Source organism: Schistocerca nitens, chromosome 2 (genome assembly GCF_023898315.1).
Source record: "Schistocerca nitens isolate TAMUIC-IGC-003100 chromosome 2, iqSchNite1.1, whole genome shotgun sequence".
Classification (NCBI taxonomy): domain Eukaryota; kingdom Metazoa; phylum Arthropoda; class Insecta; order Orthoptera; family Acrididae; genus Schistocerca; species Schistocerca nitens.
In genome coordinates this window covers 369,747,082-369,765,973 of record NC_064615.1, presented here as the reverse complement: position 1 = coordinate 369,765,973, position 18,892 = coordinate 369,747,082, and the positions used below count along the sequence as shown (strand labels likewise).

Genomic DNA, 18,892 nt, shown 5'->3' with positions numbered 1-18,892 from the left:
TAACCATTTTCTCTCTCGTCACTTTGTGGGGGTTGTCAGCGAGAAAAAGTATCGCAAATGTTTGAAGTCGTGTCTCAAAAAATGTTCAAATGTGTGTGAATTCTTATGGGACTTAACTGCTAAGGTCATCAGTCCCTAAGCTTAGCCGGCCGGAGTGGCCGTGCGATTCTAGGCGCTACAGTCTGGAACCGAGCGACCGCTACGGTCGCAGGTTCGAATCCCGCCTCGGGCGTGGATGTGTGTGGTGTCCTTAGGTTAGTTAGGTTTAATTAGTTCTAAGTTCTAGGCGACTGGTGACCTCAGATGTTAAGTCCCATAGTGCTCAGAGCCATTTGAACCATTTGAAATACACAACATACGTCGAATCGACGCACTGGTTATGAACGACTGTTGATACAAACTTTGTCGAAATTGTCAAAAGCTTTCTCAGAATTTATGAATTGTGGGTAATTTGGTCATTTATCCACGCTGCGCTATCGTATGATTTCTTTTACGGCTTGCAAATTATCCACCGGGCTGTATCCACGTCTCAAACCAGATTTTTCACCTGATGTGATGTCCTTAGATTAGTTAAGTTTAATTAGTTCTAAGTTCTAGGCGACTGGTGACCTCAGAAGTTAAGTCCCATAGTGCTCAGAGCCAGCCCTAAGCTTACACACTACTTAACCTAAATTATCCTAAGGACAAACACACACACCCATACCCGAGGGAGGACACGAACGCCCGCCGGGACCAGCCGCACAGTCCATGACAGCAGCGCCTGAGACCGCTCGGTTAATCCCGCGCGGCTGAAGTCATGCCTAGAGTTAGTTGCAAGTCGCCAAGTGCTCTCACTCTGCCGGCCGGAGTGGCCGAGCGGTTAAAGGCGCTCCAGTCTGGAACCGCACGACCGCTACGGTCGCAGGTTCGAATCCTGCCTCGGGCATGGATGTGTGTGATGTCCTTGGGTTAGTTAGGTTTAAGTAGTTCTAAGTTCTAGGGGACCTATGACCATAGCAGTTGAGTCCCATAGTGCTCAGAGCCATTTGAACCATTTTTTTGCTCTCATTCTCAGATACTGAATGAAGTATTGGTATTCGCACATCGTGGACTACACTGCTTATTCACTATCCACCCCGACCCCTTTGATAGGAGCCCGCATCTCGTGGTCGTGCGGTAGCGTTCTCGCCTCCCACGCCCGGGTTCCCGGGTTCGATTCCCGGCGGGGTCAGGGATTTTCTCTGCCTCGTGATGGCTGGGTGTTGTGTGATGTCCTTAGGTTAGTTAGGTTTAAGTAGTTCTAAGTTCTAGGGGACTGATGACCATAGATGTTAAGTCCCATAGTGCTCAGAGCCATTTGAACCTTTGATAGGAAGGTAATTCTTACGCCCACAGCGATTCTTTGAAGACGGTAAGTGAAATGTGTACCAAGTTTGAACGAAATCGATCCAGTGGGTTAGGAGGAGTATACGCGTCCGTGGATGTTTATAATACGCAACATAAGACGTGAACATTTACACTTCTGACGTGCGTAGAAGCGAAGGGAAAGAATGTGTGATTGCATAACAATCCAGGTAATGCGTTGAGCCACGTGCTGGCGGCGCCCGTGGTGCGCCCTGCGGAGGCTGAGTCACGGCGCGGCGCGGCGCGCTGAGTCCGCGGGCTGCCCCGCCGCACCGCGATAACGCGAGTGGGGGCCGAGTCCGCACTCACGTGTGCCGCCGCAGTCGCGTGCCTGCGTAACCTCCGGCACTGACCAGCAGCCGGCGCCGCTCAGTGCGGCCACACACTCGCTGCCGAGCGGACCCCGAGACGCGCCAGCCGCCCGCCGCGCCACTGTGTACTACAGCCGCTCGCCGCCGCCTCAGGTAACCGCTCCGTCGCGGCGGCGTAACAGTTGCTACCTACTAGGGACCGCTCGCACGTCGGTGCGTACTGATCAGAATGTTGCGATGTATACCGTTAGGCACTTGAAACTTGCTCTCTGTCACCGTCAGGGCCGACAGAGACCTGAAAGCGAATGGTACCTTACTTCTTACGACTCTGGTCTTCTATTGGCGACGTTACGCGTTGCCAATGTCTGAATGCCGAAACGTTCCGTTATTCATCGTGCGTTTAAATATTTATCCGCAGCTTATAAAGTGTCTTTTCTGTCCAGCTACAACAGTAGTACATCTTGATTTCAATATTCGTTTACTCTGAAACCTATTTCAGTTCCTTTTTTGGAACAGATAAATGTTTCGTTACTTTGTGTGACTCCGTAGGCTTTCCCGTCGTGAGAGACTCTTCGGGTTTGCTGCGGGAACTAAAATAAACTCGATTCAATATTTCGGCGATCTAACTGTTCGCCATCTCCAGGAGAACGCTACTTCTGCTGCTGAGTCCCGCTGAGAACTGCAAATCGACGTCCTATATAGGCCTCGGTACCGTTTCATTACTTTGTTTATTGCCTGGAGAATGGAAAGTAATAACAGTTCTTTCAATGTCCATCGCTTATAAAAATGTAGCAGTTTTAGTTCAAGGTCAGAAGTAATGGAAGGTGATAGGGATTGAACGTCCTATTAATTACGAAAACTGATCACCCTCGCGTCCACCTCGTGTGATTCAGCAAAGCCAGTCAGAAAGGCCAGGACCCTGTTCGTCCAACACCTACACACGGTGGCTTAGCCGGCCGCTGTGGCCGAGCGGTTCTAGGCGCTTCAGTCCGGAACCGCGCTGCTGCTACGCTCGCAGGTTCGAATCCTGCCTTGGTCATGGCTGTGTGTGATGTCCTTAGGTTAGTTAGGTTTAAGTAGTTCTAACTCTATGGGACTGATGACCTCAGATGTTAAGTCCCATATTGCTAAGAGCCATTTGAACGGTGGCTTAACTACTGTTTCAATTGCTCTGTGGCATGGAGACCCCAATATAGACTTGTTATTGATGTCTCAAATCCGAAATTCGCAAACAGTAATTTTCCAGCCCTCCATTCCGCAAAAATTTTAAAACAGGCTATAACGTTACACACTTTAACACCTTCGACTCATATTGCTGTAACAGGCATAATTAAATGTGTATAAAGTAATTACAAATATTGCACTAATACAATAACTATTACAGTTCCACAGTTTTCCAGACAGTGAAAAACCATTTGAAAAATGCTGCTGAAAAATGTTTTGAAAATTTATTTGGTTATTTTTTAAATATTTTCCTTTTTCTTTTTGTGTGATGTGAAATTTTCGTAACGTCTTTTCCTTGCAAGCATAACAACAAGAAAATAGAAAGCATAACTTCACCTTTCGAAGGGTGGCTATTTCCGTTGACGAAGTATACCATTGGCCGGTACCGTTTGCACAGAGCACTGACATCTGTGAGTATGCTGCTTTCTTTATTTCAAGAAGAGCCTAAACACAGGGACAAACAGTGATTAAGGGCTAACTTTCACTCCACGACGAGTTCATTGGCAATCAGATGGGAGAAGGTAATCGACCGTGTACGTCTTAATAGAACCATCCCTGCATTCACTTATACAGCTTAGAAAACCACGGAAAAAACGAAAATCTTGATGGTCCCACGGGAAGTTGAACCGCTGTCCTCCCGTATGCGAGTCATTTATCTTAGTAGTGCACCACCTTTCTCGGTAAGTGCCCGAACAAAACTTTAGGAAATTCATTTAATTCAAGCATCAATAGACATTAAGGGAAGGAAATTTATACATTCAGCTACACCCAAGATCCACGAACTACCACCGAAATGGCCTAATAACATACAGTTTAACAAATAAATAAACAATTCTAAAATATTTCTGAAAGAAAACTACAAATTGTGCGCGTGCTAAAGCTTTTATTTTTCTTAGTTTCTCATCAACCTGTTTCCGTATTACAAGGTCGTCATCGGCCAACAGGTTACCGATAGAAATGATATTACACTGGTGAAGAAAATGTACTACAACCGAATGATGTATTGGAAATCTTTGATGTCAGTACCATGCAATGATGTACACACGTCGGTGGTGAGGGATAGGAGAGGTGCTGCGTCTTCACTAACTTTCCGCTTTCCACATCTAGTATGCAGGAATATTATTGAGGAACAGACCGCAATCATTTTTGTAATTTCTATCACTGTACTGCCTTACTTTCTCACCGAGCGAGGTGGTACAGTGGTTAGCATACTGGACTCGCATTCGGAAGGACGACGGTTCAAACCCGCTTCCGGCCACCCTGATTTAAGTTTACCGTGATTTCCCTAAATCGCTTCAGGCAAATGATTGGTTGGTTCCTTGCAAATGATACGGCCGAATTCCTTCCCTAAACCGATGACCTCGCTGTTTGGTCTCCCCCCCCCCCCCCCCAAAAAAAAAAAACAACCAAGCAACTGACCTTAGTTTCTGCATCAGATCGTAGCTTAGCGAGTTTTCCAAAACGTTCTATCACCCAAAACACTTGTAACATTTCAGATCCGCCCATATGAACATAGTTATTACCTAAGAATAAAAACTCAACTGTCAGTGGTATAAAATAAAATTATCGACTCGTTCAACAATCACTATTCTTTTATCTTAAAAAGGAGACTAAATACCAGACGTGATGTGCCTTTCATATTGTAGTTTGTTCGAAAATGATTCCATTGATTATAGACTTTATTTGTTATCGGTGGTATGAGAGATACGTGAAAGTGAGGGTGTTTTGTATCTAACCATATTTAATGGGCAACAGAAAACCAGACGAACACCTCCTTCGATCTTACCTTAGACAACACATTCTAGATGTCATCGATCTTTTATTTCAGTTGCTCGTGAATTACCCAATACTACAAGATGAAACTCTGTACCGACTCCTTCTTCACCAAAAAGTAAACTATTCTGCAAAATGTGACGTACAGGACCTGTCACATAGTGTAGTTTATCTGAGTCTCTAAAAAAGGTTTTGAAATATAGCACAAAGTACTGCCTCATTCCACCCACCTTTTCTGAAGAGGTTGATGATTAATCCAGTAACAGATCTTGTCTACTTGAACTATCACAACTTAAGTTTTAAGCTCGATCGGCACGTTGCTATACTCTGCCTCAAATTTCCTCTGCACTATTGGTGTTGGTGTGTCATGGTACCAGCAGACACTGAGCTTTTTATTGATTTTTCAACACTTTCATTTTCAGCTTCCTAGCCATCAATCACTGTAATACCTGATGTGACTCTTCAAGCTTTCCCTGCTTTGTTCACTGTAATGCGTGTTTCATATCTGTCGTAAATGTAGCAGGCATTAAAAAAAAATACTTATAATAAGGAAAAGACGTTCGAGGCACCATATACATTACTCAACAATGTCGTCCATTGTATTTCTACCTGTCCAAAGAAAAAATTAATTACAGTCAGTACTGCCGGTATAATAACAATGATGTATTTTGCCTTATCGTATCTCGTGGTACCAGAAGACATTGAGCTTTTTACTGATTTTGCAACAGTTTCGTAACCATCAATCACTATAATGCCTGTTTCACATATGTCATAAATGTAGCAGACATGAAAAAATTACTTATAATAAGGGAAAGACGTTCGAAGCACCACATACATTACTCAATATGTTGTCCGTTGCATTTCTACCTGCCCAAAGACAAAAAGTTAAATTAATTACAGTCAGTACTGCCAGTATAATAACAATGATGTATATTGCCTTATGTTGTTCTTAATTCGGTTTTGAAGTGCATTTGTTTTTTACCAAACGTGTTAATTATCGTCATACTTTCAGATTTCTGTACGCAAATGTTCCATGGAATCATATGAATATCGGAATGTGTGTTGCAAAGTGACCTTGTATGGAGTTCAAATAAGATTATGAGGCATTTGTCCAGCCATCTGAAGATGAACCAATGATGTGCCCGAAGTTAGTGGGAAAAAAATAAGACCGATTAAAGAGAATTTTAATTCAAGATTTCGTCTTATCACTGCGAAAGCGTCGCTTTTAAGTAACCTTCTCCTTTAATTTGCCACTCACTGTGTACTTTTTAACAGTTTTCTGATAAAGTGATCTCTGTGTGGATAACGGCAACGTTTTTACTGTACAGGAAGCATTGCTATCGACAGCTGGCGACGGACTAGTCTCATCTGCACCATTCAGCTAGAGCGTAAAAACGCTACTTTCGTGGTCAGTTTTTAAGTAATGTAAGGAGATCTTTTGCGTGAAACTTCTATCATGTCTATTACAGCAAATTTTAGATTGTTTTTACATTTCTAAAACTCAGAGACTGTTGTTGGGGAAAGGCGTTAACAGATAATCGTATGATTTTGAATAGTAACTAGATACACGTGAAAAAAAGCTGAAATATATTTTAAAGTTGAATCCCGTTTATTTTTACTTAACCCGTACTACGCGATTTCACGATAAAGACAGCTGCTCGTCGTATTATCAGGTGAGTTATTTTGCGCAGTGTACTATGAGCAAGCGACCATTTGTAAATTGCCATGTCAAGACGGCGCCTGTACCTATCTATTGTAACCTGCGGTTGATTTCTTCCGTGATGGCTAGAAGAAAGCCTTCTTAAACACCCACACCATTTGTGAAAAATTACATGTTCAGCCAAAGAAAGTATATCCTGATACTTGAATCCGTAGCTCCTTCCTGTCAACAGCTGAGTTTATAACGAAGATCGTGTACCACTTGTGAAGTGTGCATTTGCAGGCAAATCCACCATCAGCGTAAACGTGTTGTCCATCGCTTTTTTCTTCCTTATTAGAGATTACATATCTGGGAAATACCAACGTTTGCGTAACATGTCCGTCAGCGATGCCACAATAGGATTTGTAGTACATCCACAAACCAGAAACGATAAACTTCGTGTATTTGCAAATAACTTGCTTGCAATTGCCAGTCGGTGTGGAAATGTACTGCTGGTTTGTTACCTATACATAGCAGTTTTCATGTGGTTTGAACAACTAAGCCTCTTAGCCTACGATGTTAACGTTCGCGTTCCGAATGAAGCCGGTTTGAGTGCTGACTGTGGGTGAAATTTTCATTATTACAGATGCCTATTTGTCTCTGTGTATTAGGGAAAATATTGTGGACAGTCATAGGAAAGTGCCTCGCCGACCGGAGTGGCCGAGCGGTTCTAGGCGCTACAGTCTGGAACCGCGCGACCGCTACGGTCGCAGCTTCGAATCCTGCCTCGGGCATGGATGTGTGTGATGTCCTTAGGTTAGTAGGTTTAAGTAGTTCTAAGTTCGAGGGGACTGATGAAATGAAATGAAATGTCGTGTGGCGAGGGCCTCCCGTCGGGTAGACCGTTCGCCTGGTGCAGGTCTTTCGAGTTGACGCCACTTCGGCGACCTGCGCGTCGATGGGGATTAAATGATGATGATGAGGACAACACAACACCCAGTCCCTGAGCGGAGAAAATCTCCGACCCAGCCGGGAATCGAACCCGGGACCTTAGGATTGACATTCTGTCACGCTGACCACTGAGCTACCGGGGCCGGACGAGGGGACTGATGACCGAAGAAGTTAGTGCCTCACAGCCTTTGGATTCAAACGAATGACAGGCGACAGTCATTAACTACTTGCGCTTTCCTTTGAACTCATGGCGCTGTTTATCCGCATAGTGACGAGCAGTTGTGGGACACTTCACGAATTTTGCATCTCCGTTTCTTCCATACGGAAGTTGTACGAATAATGCTACCATCTCGTGACAGCTTACAGACTGCTTTTTCTACGGCGCGCAATTTTAAGTATAAATGACTAAGGATGTGGCCAAAGTAGACTTAAGACCTAGGCCCAACCACCCACGGCCTGAGTATCCATCGACAGCATCGAAATTCTAGTGACTAATGCGATAACGTCCTCATTCAGTCACTAATTAACTATTCTTTTATTTCACGAAACCAGTTTTAGGTGAGCGCCTTTCTTCAATTTCCTGCTGTATTCAAAAAGATGATTCAAATGGCTCTAAGCTCTATGGGACTTAACATATGTCATCACTCCCCTAGACTTAGAACTACTTAAACCCTACTAACCTAAGGACATCACACTCATCCATGCCTGACGCAGGATTCGAACCTGCGACCGTAGCAGCAGCGCGGTCCCGCACTGAAGCGCCTAAAACCGCTCGTCCACAGCGGCCGGCCTTCAAAAAGAAACGAGCCTAACACTGTAAAATGAAAACCGCTAAAGGGATCGTAATTCCATTGCGTACGGAAGAAGGTGTGGGCACCATGAGAGAACTGAGGGTCCAAACTCGCTACTGGAGGACACGGGCCCACACCCACTGACAACAGTACGAGCACGTGTACGCATCGACCCTCGACTGTACTCACTAGTGCTGAAAACAGAAATGGATTCTCCAAAGGAAGAGCAAGGGGGTGTAGTGCATTTGCTTACGGCGGAATGAGTGCGAGAAACGGAAATACACTCATGTTCTGAAAAAAGCAGAACACCATGAACGACTAGATAGGACGTTCATATTCACAGGACAGGTACATTAGTATGTTCTGCAGCATTTCAGTCATCTCAGTTCAGCATGTCTCCTGTTGCCCAGTAGGCACAGGGTCCGCCATGGTCTTTGATAACTTGTTCCATGCGCGATGGCATCGAGGCGTATAAAGCGTGAATGGCGTCCATGCTGCATTCACCTGATGCCAAAGTTCATCTTTGGTGGTTCGCATTGGGTCACAGCGCTACACCCGTCATTTCACCACATCCCACATATTTTCGATTGGCGACAGGTCTAGTGATCTGGCGGGCCAGGGGAAAAGGCTGACATCCGGCGACACCAGGTAGGCACATGTTCGTGCAGCAGCATGGGGTCGTGCATTGTCTTCCTGAAAAATGACGTCTGGGGTGTTGTGCAGAAAGGGTGTGGTTACGGATCGTATGTTATCATTCACGTAGGTCACACTGGTCACAATGCCCTGGACGCGCACCAATATTGATTCGTAGTTGTGCCCGATAGCACCCCACACCGTAACGCTTTGAGATGGCGCTGTGATGCCGATCCCCCTGTTTGCGACGAACCAAACTGAGCCGTCATTTTCAAACAGTCAGAACCTGGATTCTTTCGAAAACGCTGATGCCTTTCCTGTCCCCAGTGACGTCGTTCTAAACACCATTGCCGCCTAGCATCTTTCTGCATATTCGTCAGAGGTAGGCGGAGAAGTGGACAACACGCACATACCCCATGCCGTAATAAACGGGGACTAACGGTTACCCCTGGTAGTGTGTGATGTGTAACATTGTTCCTCTGTTTCGCCGGAGCTGAGGAGGACGCAGATCCGTCCTTTAATGCCTGACCCATCCCGTCGCGTTCTGTGGCGTTCCGTGAACCATTCTGCACACGCCCGTTGCACTGCCCAAAACGCTTCGTCCCACACAAGTAGCAATTACACAATGGATGCATAACATTCTCTCATGCCAATAATGCGCCCTCCTTCAAACTCGCTGATTTCACGGTGTGATTAGCTCATACGTATTGCGCCACGATATCGATGTGGACCTTGAAACAGCGGCCTGAGGTGGTTCAAATGCTAATCACTTCTGCAATGTGAATATGAACGCGCTATCTCTAGCCCTTCAAGGTGTTGTTTCTTCTGAACATGAGTTTACGTCAAAGTGTGCAGTGTGCAGAGAGCACAAATTGTGCTCTAACGAACGCGATTACGTTCTGCAAACATTGTTTATCGTCTCAGGCAGATAACTGCTAACAGGCTGACTATTATTTACAAACGCTGGAAAGACGGGTGTAGTTATCGTACCGGCGGCTCTAGCGTGCTGTTGAGGTAGGGAAAGCGGTCGGGGCCAGACGACAGGGCAAATTCTGGAAAGCTTTTCAGCTCCTGGTGGGGCACCACCGCAGCGACACACGGAACTGGAGAGCTAGAGGAACTGCATTGGAATGTCGGTTCCGGTCACCTTACGTCACTGTTGCCGAGCGACTTTATGGTTCATTTAACACTAGCTTCTCTGAGTTCTTGCGCTGGTTTGTGTTTCACCCGTTCGCTGAAATACCTTGTCGCAGTGGTAATACCGGTTCCCGTCAGATCACTGAAGTTAAGCGCCATCGGGGTGGGCTAGCACTTGAATGGATGACCATCCGGTCTGCCAAGCGCTGTTGGCAAGCGGGGTGCACTCAGCCTTTGTGAGGCAAACTGAGGAGCTACTTGATTGAGAAGTAGCGGCTCCGGTCTCGTAAACTGGCATGCGGCCGGAAGAGCGGTGTGCTGACCAGGTGTCCCTCCATATCCGCGTCCAGTGATGCCTTTTATTTTATTTTTATTTTTATTTTATTTATTTATTGTTCCGTGGGACCACATTTAGGAGAAGTCTCCATGGTCATGGAACGAGTCAATACATGAAATTATAACACGATTGTAGAAACAGAATGAAATGAAATATAAGAAACATATTCAGGCGACAAGTCGTTAGTTTAAATAAAGAAAATCAAGAATGTAACACTGGAATTTGCTTAATTTTTTAGCTCTTCCAGGAGCTCCTCGACAGAATAGAAGGAGTGAGCCATGAGGAAATTCTTCAGTTTAGACTTAAAAGTGTTTGGGCTACTGCTACGGTTTTTGAGTTCTTGTGGTAGCTTATTGAAAATGGATGCAGCAGAATACTGCACTCCTTTCTGCACAAGAGTCAAGGAAGTGCATTCCACATGCAGATTTGATTTCTGCCTAGTATTAACTGAGTGAAAGCTGCTAACTCTTGGGAATAAGCTAATATTGCTAACAACAAACGACATTAAAGAAAATACATACTGTGAGGGCAATGTCAAAACTCCCAGACTATTGAATAGGGGTCGACAAGAGGTTTTCGAACTTACACCATACATAGCTCGAACAGCCCGTTTTTGAGCCAAAAATACCCTTTTTGAATCAGAAGAATTACCCCAAAAAATAATACCATATGACATAAGCGCATGAAAATATGCGAAGTATACTACTTTTCGTGTTGAAATGTCACTTATTTCAGATACTGTTCTAATGGTAAATAAAGCGGCATTTAGTTTCTGAACAAGATCCTGAACATGGGCTTTCCACAACAACTTACTATCTATCCATACGCCTAGGAACTTGAACTGTTCCGTCTCGCTTATAATATGCCCATTCTGTCTGATTAAAATGTCAGTTCTTGTTGAATTGTGAGTTAGAAACTGTAAAAACTGAGTCTTACTGTCATTTAGCATCAAATTATTTTCCACAAGCCACGAACTTATATCATGAACTACATTATTTGATAATGTTTCAATATTACACACAAGATCCTTCACTACCAAGGTGGTGTCATCAGCAAACAGAAATATTTTTGAATCACCTGTAATACTAGAAGGCATATCATTTATATAAATAAGAAACAGCAGTGGCCCCAGCACCGACCCTTGGGGAACGCCCCATTTAACAGTGCCCCATTGGGACTGAACATCATTACCACTCTCAATATTGCGGAGGATTACCTTCTGCTTTCTGTTCTTAAAGTAGGAGGCGAACCAATTGTAAGCTACTCCCCTTACTCCATAATGTTCCAACTTCTGCAGTAATATTCTGTGGTCAACACAGTCAAAAGCCTTCGTTAAATCAAAGAAAACACCTAACGTTCGCAACCTTTTATTTAATCCGTCCAAAACCTCACAGAGAAAAGAGAATATAGCATTTTCAGTTGTTAAGCCATTTCTAAAACCAAACTGTACATTTGACAGCAAATTATGTGAATTTAAATGCTGCAGTAACCTTGTATATACAACCTTCTCGATAACTTTAGCAAACACCGATGGCATAGAAATAGGTCTATAATTGTCAACATTATCCCTGTCTCCCTTTTTATAAAGTGGCTTCACTACCGAGTACTTTAATCGGTCAGGAAACCGACCACTCCTAAAGGAAAAGTTACAGATATGGCTAAGTACTGAGCTAACATACGTGGAACAATACTTCAGTATTCTGCTAGATACCCCGTCATATCCATGAGAGTTCTTGGTCTTTAGTGATTTAATTATTAACTCAATCTCCCTCTTGTCAGTATCATGGAGGAGCATTTCAGGTAACAGTATCGGAACACTTTTTTCTAAGAGCGCTATATGATTCCCTGTTGGGACTAGGTTTCTATTTAGTTCACCTGCTATATTCAGAAAGTGATTATTAAGTACTGTACATATATGCGACTTATCAGTAACATGGACATCCCCACTACACACTGATTCTATATTCTCGACCTGTCTCTGCAGACCAGCCACTTCCTTTACGACTGACCATATAGTTTTAATTTTATCCTGAGACTTAGCTATTCTATCTGCATACCACATACTTTTTGCCTTCCTAATAACTTTTTTAAGCACCTTACAATACTGTTTGTAACGGGCTGCTGCATTTAGATTGAGACTGTTTCTAACGTTTTGATATAATTGCCACTTTGTTCTACAAGATATTCTTATCCCTTTCGTCAGCCACCCAGGCTGCCTGTTCGTGCTAGTACCCCGTTTTGAACGTTCTAATGGAAAGCAACTTTCAAAGAGCACGAGAAAAGTCTTGAGGAAAGCATTATATTTATCGTCTACTGTATCAGCACTATAAACATCTTGCCACTCTTGTTCCTTGATAAGGTTTACAAAAGTCTGTACAGCAACTGGATCAGCTTTCCTAAAAAGTTGGTAACTATATTTAACATGTGTTGCAGCACAAAAATCTTTTAGACTTAAAATTTGTGCATCATGATCTGAAAGGCCATTCACCTTTTTGCTAACAGAATGCCCTTCTAATAATGATGAATGAACAAAAATATTGTCTATGGTTGTTCTACTGTTCCCTTGCACTCTCGTTCGAAAGAATACGGTTTGCATAAGATTATATGAATTAAGGAGGTCTACCAGCATCCTTTTCCTTGCACAATCACTTATACAATTAATATTGAAGTCACCACATATAACTAACTTTTTGTATTTCCTATAAAGTGAACCAAGAACCTCCTCTAGCTTTAGCAAAAATGTTGTGAAATCGGAGTCTGGGGATCTATAAATAACAACAGTAAGAAGTTTAGCTCCACTAAATTTAACCACAGCTGCACAACATTCAAACACCTTTTCAGTGCAGTACTTTGAAACATCAATTGACTCAAATGGGATACCGTTTTTCACATACATGGCTACTCCCCCACACCGCAAAGAGCTCCTAGAAAAGCTGCCAGCCAACCTGTATCCTGGTAAAGGAAGCCTCTGAATTATCTCCTTATTTAAGAAGTGTTCAGATATACCAATAATTTCAGAGTCAACATCTATAAGCAGTTCACTAACTTTATCTCTAATACCTTGTATATTTTGATGAAATATACTAATTCCCTCATTAATCGGATCCTTTGGGCTGAGGATTTCATTATTTATTGAGTTACTTGTCGTAACGGGGTTAAAGCCTTTTATATTGTAGCAGACCCCTTACACTGAAACCATAGGTGTACGTACTTTCAACATAGTTCGTAACACGACATAAAAGTACATTATAATTTATATTTTGTAACTACTATACGAAGACAAACATTTCAGTTTAAAAAAAGAAAGAAATGAAAAATGAGTTGTAAAAAGAAAAGAAAAAACAGTATAGTGTCTAACAAATTGAGTGACAATATACGAGGCTGCGTTTAATAGAGAATATGGGCTCCGGAAAAACACAAAGACATAGATTTTAGTTTAGTTTTGTTTTGCTTCTCTGGTGTTAAAAGCAAGTCCCGACAAGCGTTTGCGGCTCGAAGAGGTTGTAAACACTGATGGTGTGAACGTTTTTTAAACTAAAATGTCTTCTGAATGTAGTTGATCGAAAATTGCTGTATTCATGTTCTGGTTACTGAGAATGTGTCGGGGAAAATACTATAGTTTTTTACCAGTATGTAATCTGCGGCAATCAGAACATGCGATTTGATGTTGTTTACCCGTTGTTATAAGACGTAGATCATCATGGAGTCACCCCCTAGCAACAGCAGTAGTCCGCACGAGGCTTAGTCATCGTATTGGGGAAAAGGTACTTGTGAAATTCGTGACCGATTAAAGCTGTTTGTCGGACCGGGACTCGTTCTCGGAAACAGGGATGGACGTTTTATGAGGGCGGACTGTGTATCGTATTTGGTACGAATATTAATCGATGGTGTCTGACGAGTGGAGCGGTTGTTGTTTCCTACTACGCACGGTATTGTATCTGGTCAGCTGCCAGATACGTTCAGGTAGTAAATCAATTTTTTTTAGTCTGCGACGCCTCACCTGAATATATCTGCCAGCTCTCCATATAAAACATTGTGCGTGTTAGAAAACAACGGCCGGCTGCAATCCCGAAGCGTCATCGAGTACTCAATACGCCGGGAAAATTTCAGTATTCACTGTAAGAGTACTGCCTGCTACATAGAGCGTTCTGGACTTACACTGAGCTGCCAAAAGTCATGTGATCCCTCCTAATATTTGTGTAGGATCTCCTTTTGCCCTGCATAGTTTAGCAACGCGACGTGGCATGGACAAGTCGTTGGAAGTCCCTGCAGAAATACTGAACCATGCTGCCTCTATAGCCGTCCATAATTGCGCAGGTTTGGCAGTGCAGGATTTTGTGTGTTAACTGACCTCTAGAGTATGTCCCACAAATGTTTGATGGGATTCATGTGGGACGATCTGGGTTACCAAATCATTCGCTCGAATTGTCCAGAATGTTCTTCAAATCATCCGCAAACAGCTGTAACCCGTTGACATGTTCGGGAACATCACGAATGGCTGCAAATAGTCTGCAAGTAGGTGAACGTAACCATTTCCAGGCAACGTTCGGTTCATATGGCTAAGAGTACCCAGTGCATTCCACGTAAACACAGCCCACACCATTATGGAGTCACCACCAGCTCGCACAGTGCCTTGTTGACAACTTGGGTCCATGGCTTCGTGGAGCCTGCGCCACAATGCAACCCTACCGTCAACTGAAATCGGGACTCATCTGGCCAGCCCACTGTTTTCGTCTAGGGTGCAACCGATGTGGTCAGGAGCCCAGGAGAGGCACTGGAGGCGATGTCGTGCTGTTAGCAAAAGCCCTCGCGTCGGTCTTCTGGTGCCCTAGCTCATTAATGACAAATTTCGCCGCCCTGCCCTAACGGAAACTTTCGTCGTGCGTCCCACACTGATTTCTGCGGTTATTTCACGCAGTGTTGCTTGTCTGTTAGCACTGACAACTGCGCAAATGCCGCTGCTCTCGGTCGTTAAGTGAAGGCCGTCGGCCACTGCTCTGTCCGAGGTGAGATGTAATGCCTGAAATTTGGTAGTCTTGGCACACACTTGACGCTGTGGATCTCGGAATGCTAAGTTCCCTAACGATTTCGGAAATGCAGTATCCCATGCGTCTAGCTCCAACTACCATTCCGCTTTCAAAGTCTGTTAATCCCCGTCGTGAGCCCATAATAACGTCGGAAACCTTTTCACATGAAACGCCGTTAGCACAAATGACATCTCCGGTAATGCACTGCCCTTTTACACTTCGTGTGCGCGGGACTAGCGCCATTTGTAATTGTGCATAACGCTATCCCATGACTTTTACAGCTCAGTATAAGTCCCAGCCCGGTACATAATTTCAATGTAAAAAAAGTTTCTAAACAGTGCAAACAGAGCTCTAAAAAGAAAGATCATTCTGGAAGATACTTTCTAGCTGTTTCATATTTATTTACAAAACCGTCCCACAGCTGAAGCTTGCGAATTTTTCAGAACCATGCACCGGGGTGCAAAAAGTAAAGACGAAAGTAACTTTCGCATGACGTGACACTACCAAGTAACACAGCTCGATGAAACTTGGACCACACATAGATAGGACTGCTGCATTGGGCTACAGAATGTAACAGATAGAAATACGTAATGAGACGCACAGAAATGACACTTTCGGTCAATGATAGTAATTACATTGAAGTCACTGTGATTTACGATGATTTTATGGACATTACGAAAGACGGGACATGGCTCACCAATGATGGCAGTGCTTGCTCTGCAGCGTGCTCCCATTCTGGCCACAGGAGTTCTCGTATTAGGCGTTCCATTCCTTCATCAGTGCAGTTGACAACTGCGGGATGGTCGTTGATGCTGCAGTACGTCTGCTCAGTGCATCCCACACGTGCTCGATGGGATTTAAGTCGGCGAAATAGACATGTCAGTCGATTCGCCGAATATTCTCTCGTTCCAAGAGCTGTGCTGTTAGGAGCAGTCGCGATTTGTAATCCATAAAAATGAAGTCAGTACGTTTTGCCCATTGGTAAAGACCGCACTCCAGCTTTGGAAAAGAGTAGAATATATAAAATCACTTGTAATTGCGGCAAATCCTATATAGCTCAGTGGAGGGCAATATGCACCCGCTTGAAGGAACACCACAGAAGCTGGAAACTTAGAAAAGAAGACTGTACTTGTGTAGACCACCTGCTTAAAGAAGGCCATAGTTAGAAAGTGAAACATTAAGAATTACATCACATCCATAACGGAAGGAAGAGGAACTATCTTGAAATAAAGGAAATTAATGAACATACGTCCATCAACCCAAGCTTAGTACTGAATGAGCAGACACAGTTCCATTAATCACCACTTATAACTGGATTTGTATATCACAGCTGCTTAACTTACCTGCGTAATCTCACTAGTATATCTTACGTTTGTAATTTAGGACCTATTAAAGACAGATTATCTTGTTCCTCGACACATTTGGAACATGTCACCGAGGTTTATTGTTCAAGTTATGTTCTTCCACGAACAACAGTTGTAAGTTGTACTAGGTTCATAGGTTAATGTGTTACATATTTTATCTTAGTTAAATAATCTTACATCGCATCTACACTGAATTAATCCATCTTGTTTCATTCCTAAATCGAACATTAACATTTATCATATCTGGAAATCTAGGTACTTTGTTAGATGCACTAGTTTAAAATATTTGATCCAATAAAATTTCACTGCACTACATACTTATTTGTGTACCTATGATGGCGTAACAGCCGAAAACGCGTTTTTGAAATAATTAACAAATATTGTAGAATCATTACACTAGTGTTGTGTGTGTTTTCATTCATAATGTATGAAATATTCTACCAAGCACCGACAGAACAGTGAATACATGCACCTTATAAAACGAAAAAGTTGTTAAAATGTAGCAAAGCAGACAACGTCGCCTACTATGATACTGATAATATAAGAACATGCGCCACGTGGAAATTGTGTGTCAGTCCCCTGATGGCATGTCCGTCAATATTATCTGAAGTAGTGAAGCCCTCGGAAGTACTTGTGGCTATGTTTCCTCTTTCTTCCTTTATTCTGTTTATGATGTGATTGCAATAGCTAGCACTTCCTGCTTCCCTCTAAAGCACACTGTTTAACCATATGTTTACTTCCTCGTTTACCACTTAAGAAATAAATTTAATGGCGTAGCGTATAATCACACGTACCTGATTATCCCGGCCCATCCTAGGATTTTTTTATCTGTTACTTACATCTACATCTACATTTATACTCCGTAAGCCATCCAACGGTGTGTGGCAGAGGGCACTTTACGTGCCACTGTCATTACCTCACTTTCCTGTTCCACTCGCGTATGGTTCGCGGGAAGAACGACTGCCGGAAAGCCTCCGTGCGCGCTCGAATCTCTTTAATTTCACATTCGTGATCTCCTCGGGAGGTATAAGTAGGGGGAAGCAATATATTCGATACCTCATCCAGAAACGCACCAGATTTAACGTCTGGAAGTGTTTGTTGAAGTGAAGAATGCCGAGTGGTACCGTGGTTCAGAAACTCTGTCAAGTGCTGATAATACTGTGTCTTACGAGTATACGGCATCTCCGTGTCCTCCACAGTAATCACTCAGCATCTGCTGTTCACGTACTTGCTATATCGTAGCAGTCCTGGTAACAACACTAAACACAAACAACACTAATGTAACCTGGTAGCCGTTCTGTCACTGTGAACTGGAACTCTGTTGTGTACGTACCCGCCAGTGTTGTGTTCTTATACGAAGTTGCATCGACATTCGAACATGTCTTCTGGGTGCTTCACTTTTTTGTCAGGCATTGTGGTAAAGAGATAACAACGAGCGACTGGAAGAGCGCAGCTCGGCAGACTGCCTCTTCGGACAAAACTCAGCGCTCAGGACGAGGTTGCGTTTTTGCGCTTCGGCCACGTTATTTTGCACGAGCTGAACTGTTCTCATGATCGGATAATCAGGAGCTATATACAACACTATTGTCATCATCCATAGAGCTCTAAAATTAACCATCCAAGAAGTGACGCAATGCTTAAGGTACTGCACACGCATTTGGAAGATGAGGGATTTAAATCTCTGTATGACTACCCATATTTTCAGTGTTTCCCGAAATCGCTCACGGCAAATCCTTCAATGGTTCCTTTGAAAAGTTCTGTAATGGACTTCGCGTCCTCATGTTCCACCATTTCTTTTTTAAAAAAACTAAGCACTCTTTACTTCTTTTTCTTTCTTTCTGGAACAAATGCCTGAATTTGTCACTGCCATGTAGTATCACCCATTCCTTATTTCACACGGCCTTCTAGCATACGCCTTGAAGATATTCAAATACTATATCACCTTTTCTGGCAGCACTCTCTCTTTCCTCGTGTTATCGTCAGTTGACTTACTTGAGTTTACTGCTAGCTGTGGCATCTGTCTGTGAACGCAGTTCTTATAATGTATAAGGTACGAAACAACCTATGTCTCTCTATAGTTACCTAGTCAGGTTACCAGGCTTAGTTCCCGAAACGAATAGGTTTGCGCTAGACATTGTGTGGTAATGCTTAGGTGCGAAGCTGTATGGAAAAATAAAGAGGATAAACATGTCAGCGGCGAGGTTAGCAGCTGCTGGCGCATCAGTTCACAGGTGGTTCGCGATAACTGTTCACGATATCAGCAGCCACGTGTTTCGAAACAGAAATTTTCCTCGCGTAGCTGCCGTTGATTGATAAGAATGA

The 18,892-nt window shown here is 43.4% G+C and overlaps 1 protein-coding gene across 4 annotated transcripts in view; it reads left to right on the top strand.

Moving 5' to 3' along the window:
- Positions 1-18,892, top strand: part of LOC126236194 (sialin-like) — a 395,476-nt gene that overhangs the window by 172,025 nt on the left and 204,559 nt on the right. Inside the window, exon 1 of one of the 4 annotated variants that reach the window (XM_049945298.1) lies at positions 1,775-1,847. The exons of the other annotated variants lie outside the window; for them this stretch is intronic. The gene's annotated coding sequence lies outside the window, so the exon portion shown is untranslated. Of the gene's footprint in view, positions 1-1,774; positions 1,848-18,892 lie in introns of those variants that run through there. 4 annotated transcript variants of the gene reach the window in all.